Source organism: Molossus molossus, unplaced genomic scaffold, assembly GCF_014108415.1.
Source record: "Molossus molossus isolate mMolMol1 unplaced genomic scaffold, mMolMol1.p scaffold_m16_p_8, whole genome shotgun sequence".
In the NCBI taxonomy this organism is placed as follows: domain Eukaryota; kingdom Metazoa; phylum Chordata; class Mammalia; order Chiroptera; family Molossidae; genus Molossus; species Molossus molossus.
Genome location: NW_023425402.1, coordinates 84,436,380 through 84,444,722, shown reverse-complemented (window position 1 = coordinate 84,444,722; position 8,343 = coordinate 84,436,380). Strand labels below are relative to the sequence as shown.

At 39.0% G+C, this 8,343-nt stretch overlaps 1 pseudogene; it reads right to left on the bottom strand.

Annotated features, from left to right (window-relative positions):
• Positions 1 to 1,819: 1,819 nt before the first annotated feature.
• LOC118620759 lies at positions 1,820 to 6,696 on the bottom strand (annotated as a pseudogene).
• Between the last annotated feature and the right edge of the window lie 1,647 nt (positions 6,697 to 8,343).

Genomic DNA, 8,343 nt, shown 5'->3' with positions numbered 1-8,343 from the left:
ATAAACATTCCTCCATGTGCAGGCAACATGATTCATTGTCACACAACAGTAATTATCTTCACAGAGCCTGGTCCTGCTATTTATAGTACTGTTAAGTAACAGCTAAAGCTCAATGTTTCCAAAGCAAAAGCTATAATTTTTGGAAAATGACTTTGAACGTTTTAAGAATACAACCCGTTCATTTAACTAAGACTACATTTTACAAGTACCAAAAGTATCTAATAAGAAATTATATTAAATTTTAGCCTCTGAAAGTACTTTGTTGTTGTTTTTTCTTCCTTCCTTCCTCCCTCCCTCCCTTCCTTCCTTCCTTCCTTCCTTCCTTCCTTCCTTCCTTCCTTCCTTCCTTCCTTCCTATCTTCACCTGAGGATATGTTTATTGATTTTTTTAGAGAGAGAGACATACCCATCTGAAAGAGAAACATCCATTGGTTGCCTCTTGCACGGGCCCAATTGCGGATTGAACCCACAACCTAGGTATGTGTCCTGACCAGGAATCCAACCTGCAACCTTTTGGTGCACAGGATGACACTCCAACCTACTGAACCACCAAGCCAGGGCAGGTTTGTTTTTTGTTTTTTAATGGCATGAGAGAGACTTGTTAACACTGATTTAGAATTCTTTTAAAGACAAAGTTCATAGTCGTTCTCTGAGACAGTGTTTCTCAAACTTGGGTTACGTGTAGACCCCTTTTAAAAAGTTTACATTATGTACAATATAATATATAAGACTTATAAAGTCTGAAATATAATTTTTTTAATGAAACCACTACCTAATTTAAGAATGATGACACGGCCACCTCCAACCCCAGGTTTCTGAAGAACCCACTAGCCAGTTTTACCCCTCCCCCCTTTTTGCTGTATTTTATTTATTTTCCTTTTTATTGAATTTATTGTGGTGACACTGGTTAACAATATCATACAGGTTTCAGGAGCACAGATCTACAACACATCATCTGCATACTATATTGTGTGTTCATCGCCCCAAGTCAAGTCTCCCTCCATCACCATTTATCCCCCCAAACCTTCCTCCACCTCCTCCCACCACCTCCCACTAGCCAGTTTTGAATTTAGTTTTCCCTCGAGTTTCCAAAAATTGTTTTATCATATATGAATCTATGCCTGAACAACATATTGTTCACATTTACTTTATGAAAACGGTCTCATGTGCTGGGTAACCGTTCATAGCCTGCTTTTATGACTCAACTTTCTTTCTCTGATTCATTCCAGTTGTCTCCTATGGACATAATTCATTTGTTTAAACTGCTCTATAAGGTTGCATTGGGAGAATATATTTCAATATACTGAAATATTCTTCTGCTGACAGGCATTTTGGCTATTTCCAGGTTTTTTGTTTGTTTTGTTTTATTTTTGCTATTACAATGTTTTTATGAGCATTCCTTAACAATGCGAGGTTTTTTTCTGGGACACTGTTATTAGTGTTCTTGGATTTTACCCATTCTAATAAATATGTAATAGTATCTCATTATTTTTTGAAATTTGCTATTTCATGTTGACATATGATGTTCAGCTTATTTTCATAACATATTTTCATAACATGTATAACATCTCTTCATATGTTTATTTACTATCTGTATGTCTTCTTTGATGAGGTGTCTTTTAGCTCTTTTGCTCATTTCTTAATTGGGTTGTTTATTTTATTTATTCATTTATTTTTTTGCCTCCGCATAGTTTCTTTTATTTCTTTAACAGAAAAAACATTAGAATCAGTGTATGTGTTTGGGTTAACGCCAGGTTATGCCTGTATCTATTCATATATTTAATAAGATGAAAACATAGTAGCTTACCAGTCTCAGTATTTATACAATTTCTCTCAGGATATACGTTGCAACCATAACCTGAGCTAATATTTTTTGATAAAAATGTTTGCACACAGAATGTCTCCGTTTTTTCCTATTGGTTTCTTTTGACGTGAAAGAGACATAACTTATCGCTGAAGGCGAGGCCACACTCACTGCATTCGTGAGGTTCTTTCCTGTGCGAGTCCTCCTGAGGGCGCACATCTGGCCACAGGCTGGCCCACTAGGACCACATTCCTGACTGTGGGAGCCCCTGAAGGCACCTGCATAGTCACCGTATTAACAAGGTTTTTCTCCTGCAGGACAACACTGGTCTGTGATGAGCTGGGACTCTCTGTGAGAGAATTTTTCACCTTGACTGAATCGCCACATTTCTCTCTTGTGTGTGCTCTCTTGTTTCGTAAAGCAAGACATGAAGGCAAAAGCTATCTTGTACTTGTCGCAAGTATAGGGTATCTCTCCTGCATGAGTTCTTCGCTGGACGATGAGCTTCTGCTTTGTGGTGAATACTTTCCTACAGTCACTGCATTCAAAGCGTTTCTCTCCTGTGTGAATTCCTTGATGTTTAATGAGACCTGACTTCTGAGAACAGGAATTTTCACTGCACACAAAGGGCACATTTCCTGTGTGAACTCTGATGTGTTATGATTCCTGTCTGCAGAATGAAGTCTTTTCCACATTCACTGCATATATAGTTTTCTCTCCTATATGAATGCATCAACGTACACTGAGATGACTCTTCACTGTAAAGTCTTCCCCACATTCACAACACATATAAGGTTTCCCGCCTGTGTGATTCTGCTGATGCACCATCAACTTGCTTTTCTCTCAGAAGCCTTTTCCAATGCATATACACATGGTCTCTTGTGTGCGTTCCCTGATGTACAATCAAATGACTCTTCAAGGCGAAGCCTTTCCAATATTCATTGCACATATACAGTTTCTCTGAAATATGACTTCGCTGATGTACAGTGAAATCATGTTTTCTGGGTGAAACCTTTTTCACATCCATACATACAAAGGGTTCCTCTCCTGTATGTGTTCACTGATGTCTGATGAGAGGAATCTTTGCTGTGTAGCTTTTCCCACATTCGCTATATACGTAAGGTTTCTCTCCTGTGTGAATCCATTGGTGCACCATCAGCTTGGTCTCCATTGGAAAGCCATTTCCACATTCACAGCAAACGTGGGGTTTTTCTCCTGTATGAGTGCCTCGATGGACATTCGGGTATTTCTTCAGGGTGGAGCTTTTCCCACATTCATTGCACACGTACTGTTTTTCTGAAGTATGAGTTTGCTGAGGTACAGTGTGACCACTTTTCATGGTGCAGCCTTTTCCACATATAGTACATACATCGGGCTTCTCTCCTGTATGTGTTTGCTGATGTCTCAAGAGACTTTTTTTCCAGGTGAAGCATTTCTTACACACATTACATATATAGGGTTTCTCTCCAGCATGAGTTTGCTGATGTATGATGAGGCAGTGCTTCGTTGAGAAGCCTTTCCCGCATTCGTCACACACATATGGCTTCACACCTGTATGAGTTTGCTCATGATAAATCAGGTGACGCTTTTTGATTAATGCTTTCCCACATTCACTACACATATAAGGTTTCTCTCCCATGTGAGTTTGCTGATGTATGTTGAACTGTGATGTCTTGAGGAAGGTTTTGTCACATTCAGTGCATTCACCTTGTTTCAGTCCTGTATGAATTCTCCGATGTTCTGTGAGGCAAATTTTCTGGAGAAGGCTTTACTATGTAGACTACTTCCACAAGGTTTCTCTCTAGTATGAACTCTTTGATGATCCGTGAACTGAGACATCTTGATGAAGGCTTTCCCACATTCAATGAAACTGTGAGCTTTCTCTATGCTGTGAGTTCTCTGTTGCTGAATGACCTGGGACTTATTATTGATGGGTCTGGTATTAACAGGAAATTTAATTTCAGTGTAAAATTGTTCATGGTTACCATGCAGAATGGATGTTACATCTGCATTCAACTAAACAGAGTTCAAGTTACAGCCCCTGTTTACATTTTCAACATTTAAATTTGGCTTTGACATTTTTTTAAGTATCTCAAACATATCAAAATTTTGCTTTAATATGAAACTACCTTCGCTCTGATTAACCATATTTGCAAACATATTACATTCAGAGCATCGTTCTACACTCTTCTGAATGCTTCAACTTTGCAATTGACACTGCAGAGGATTATCAACTTTCTTGAGATCTTCACAGACTAGACGGTGGAGTTCATCCTGTGCTGTCCATGGTTCTTCCCCTCGTTCCAACTTGGAGAGCATGTCTATTTTGCTGGCTTGATACCCCACTGACTCCAGGTGGCTGAAGTTTTCCAACATCACATCCCTATACAAGTTCTGATCAGGGTCCAGGAGCGGCCACTCCTCCCAGGTGAAGTCCACGGCCACATTGTGAAATGCCAGGGATTCCTGTAACAACTCCACGCTGTTTAATGGTGTGGTTTTCTTTAGATGAGATAGAAGAAATGTTCGTTTTTCTGCTCATCTTCACTTTAGAGGCTGCATCTGAGCCTAGAGCATTTTCTTCTGTTCTCTGAAAAGAGATGGAAATGGGGAAGCTCTGTCTTGGTGTGTTCTGGGTCTGCTTTATATTTCTGCTCACAAATGTGTTTTCAGTCAGGTGTGTCCCCAGAAATGCTGATACTCAGCCCTGCAACTTCTACCTGCTTCACATGACCCTGTGGCTGTCGCAAGGTATGTCCAAACCTGAGTGTTTGCCCAGACCCAAATGAGCACAAATGTTGTAGTTCCATGAACCTCTTTAACTTCTGCACTGGTCCTGCTCGGTCTCTGCTGTTGATTTTCTTAATGTTGAATTCTAAGAATCTTTTGTATATTTTCAAGACCAGTCCTTTGTCAGATATGTATTTTGCAAAGATTTTCTCTCTGTCTGTACTTTTCCTTTTAATCCTTCTAGCAGCGTCTTTCACAAGCAGACGTTTTTAGTTTTAATAAATTCTGACTTTTTTTTTTATTGTGCTTTTGATGATGTATCTAAAGCCTCATTGCAAAACCCAAGATCACCTATTATCTCCTATGTTACCTTTTGAAATTTTCATAGCTTTTCATTTCATATTTAGTTCTATGATCCATTTTCTTTAATTTCTAGTTGTTTCAGCACAGTTTATTGAACAGACTATCCTTACCCATCGAATTGCCTTAGCTCCTTTGACAAAGATCAGTTGATTATACTTGTGTGGACCCTTTTCTAGGTTATCTATTTTGTTCCATTGATGTGTTTATATTATTTTGCCAATATCACACTTTATTGATTACTGTAACTTTATAATGCCTCGAAGTCAGGTAGTGTCAGTCTTCTGAATTTATTCTGCTTCATCAATATTGTGTTAGCTCTTCTGGTCTTTTGCTTTTCCATATAAACTTTAGAATTACTTGCTCAATATCTACAAAATAACTTTTACTAGGATTTTTATTTAGATTGCATAGAACATAAAGATCAATTTAAGAAGAATTGACATAATAATATCAAACCTTTCTATTCATGTGCATGCAATACCTCTCTATGTATTTAGATCTTTGGTTTCTTTCATCAGAGTCCTTTTGGTTAAAATTTTACTACAAATTCAATTTTTTAATAGATATTTTTATCTGTTTTTCTTGAGTGACATCTGATAATTTCTGTCTTTCAAGTGATGTATTAATTTCATATAAGTTGTCAAATATATTGCCATAAAGTTGTTCAAAATATTTTTTTATTATTTCTTTAATATGTGCAAAATGTGTAGTCACGTCTCCTCTCTCATTCCTGATGTTGGACATTTGTGTTCTCATTCTCTCCCCCACCCCCATCTAAATATCTGAACTCATCAAAGTTCTGGAGCTAGAGTTCAACTGCCCCCTATGTCAAACCTGCAAGCTGAAAACAATTGAATGTGTTATTTTCATTCCCCCTTAAATCTGATTCTTCAACTAAGTTTACATTCCTTTTGTTTGTTTGTTTGTTTGTTTGTTTGTTTGTTTGTTTCTATATTCTTAGCCCCTAGAATACTGGCTGGTGTGAGAAGGGGCACTATATACTCAATGAATGAATGAATGAATGAATGAAAACTATTAGGATTTGACAATGGCTCCCATACCTGGAATCTTTTCTGACCCTAAACCCCTTCTTACCAGTCTGCATCACGACCCTTCTATCTGCCACAGTTTATTATTCAGGTGCTCACTACCTATCAACTAGATTTTGACAATAGCTTTCTTACCAATTGCCAGTTTTCCCATTCTCTTATCCCTTTTATACGGCACTGCCATATTAATTTCCTTGAGCCTATGACTCTTCCTGTCACTTATTTTACAATCCTAAAAGGAGCACATATCATATGCAAGCACTGTGCTATGCTCTGAAGTTAAATACAAATAAGGTATGGTCTCAACACTTAAACAGCTCACGATCCATAAAGAGAGAGAGAGAGATGTGTCTAGACATACCCAGTAGCCAAACTAGAGGAGCATGAACATGGAATGACAGATGTGACTGATGCTGAATCAGTCAAGGAGTTACGGAAGAGAGGATATGTACCCCATATCTTAACAGAAAATTTAAATATTTTCCAGGATCTGCATGAGATGGAAATAGAAACTATTCATCTTTGAGTCAGGAGGAAAAATGGAAAGAAAGGTTGTTAACTGGGGTTTGTTTTGAAATGGGAGTGGGGGAAAATCTGTGGCTGCCTGAGGACCTGTTTTCTCTCTGACGTGTGGGAAGGACAAAGGAGAAGTCACTCTGCTGTGTAGTCTCCCAGCGAGGCCTGGATGTGCTGCCATCTGAGGATGACTTCGGTCCCCCGTACCTGCTGGAAACCTTTAGCTATGTCCATGGGATCCCATTCAACTCAACAAACAGGTGGTACCGAGGTGGAGGTAGTGTTTGGCTGCATCAGGAAGCTGCTGGTCCCTGTTCTCCTTGCTCATTTTCACCATTCCAGCTGCAGTTTGGCTCTCATGACGACACTTAGATACATACCGCTTTCCCGGGCAGGGAACCTGAAGTCAAATGAATCGCCGCATGGACTTTGTAAATTCATAGCAGACCCAATTGCTTGGAAGTCATAGTACTTGTTCTTTACATAAGCCAGGTTGTTTTCTTTCTATTTAGAGAGAGAGAGAAAATGGGAGGATTTGCGGGGTGGGTGGGGAGGGATATTATTTCTGAAATTCCATGGGCTTACATTTGAATATAAAGTCAAAGCCTGAAAAATCAAAAGCATACATTTAGTAAATATGCCACCGAGAAGGAAAAGATGAGAAAATAGCCGTTTTTGCCACATGGCATCATTCCTGATCTCCCGCTACATACAGAGCCCATCGAAGGTAATACAGTCTGACCAGCAGGCGGGAAGATGTAGAGTTCTGTCATTTACTTTAAGCACCTCTTTGTGCAAAGCTCGTGGAGAAGAAAAGAAAATTTTGTTTTGAAACAGGGTTGTATAATCTGATGAGGGTGATGGACAAACCCTCTCAACAGAGACAGGTGGGGAGTGTCCTTTGTCTTCATACTGTCCTGGGCTTTGCTCTGATTCTTGGCTTCATGCGTGAGCTTCCAGGCAGCAGACACTCTCAGACAAGGTCTTCTAGAAATGTTCACAGACCTTTCCTTGATGAATTTCCAGGACGACTAGAAACTTACGTGTAAAATACACAGGATGCAGGGATCACCTAAATAAGCTCGCCAAACGCCAGCAGAAATGGGGGAATAGGTTAAGCAGAATCCTCTCCATCTTCTCTGATAGACACTTAGAATGGGAACTAAAGGCTTTACAAAGAAAACTTAAATCCTTAACAGTTCTCCAAGGCACATTTTATAAAATACTTTATAATAAAATAATAACTAGGCAAATTAATTCACCTTCACGTTACTCTGACTTTACAATAAGACCTCAAGGGACCTTGCAATCTCCTTGACATGAGTCTAGAATTGCTTTAGGTAAAGAATATCTGAAAGGCAGAGGTTTTCTTTCTTTTTTAAAAAATTTTGTTGGCAGATTTGTGAGAAAAATGAATGCCATGTAACTAGCTTTTTCAAAATATAAATCCTTCTCCCCTTTTTTGGCAATATGAAACTTCAGTATCACTTAAAAGGACATAAGCAGCCCAGCTGTGTGGCTCAGCAGTTGAGCGTTGACCCATGCACCAAGAGGTCCCCGGTTCAATTCCTGGTCAGAACACATGCCTAAGTTGTGGGCCAAATCCCCAGTGGGGGGCATGCAGAAGGCAGCCAATCAATGTTCTCGCTCATCAATGTTTCTATCTCTCTCTCCTTCTCCTTTCCTCTCTCTCTAAAATCAAGACAGAAAAATAAATAAAATAAAAAGAATGGGCATATCAAGTTACCTTAAAAATGTCCTTTTGGTAGAAAGAAAAGTAATCTAGACAGACAGGAAAACATTCCAATTCCTTTAACCCTTAATAATTACTGGAAATGAGAGAAGAGCTTAGAATATTGTTAAGTTCCCTAAGAAAATGCC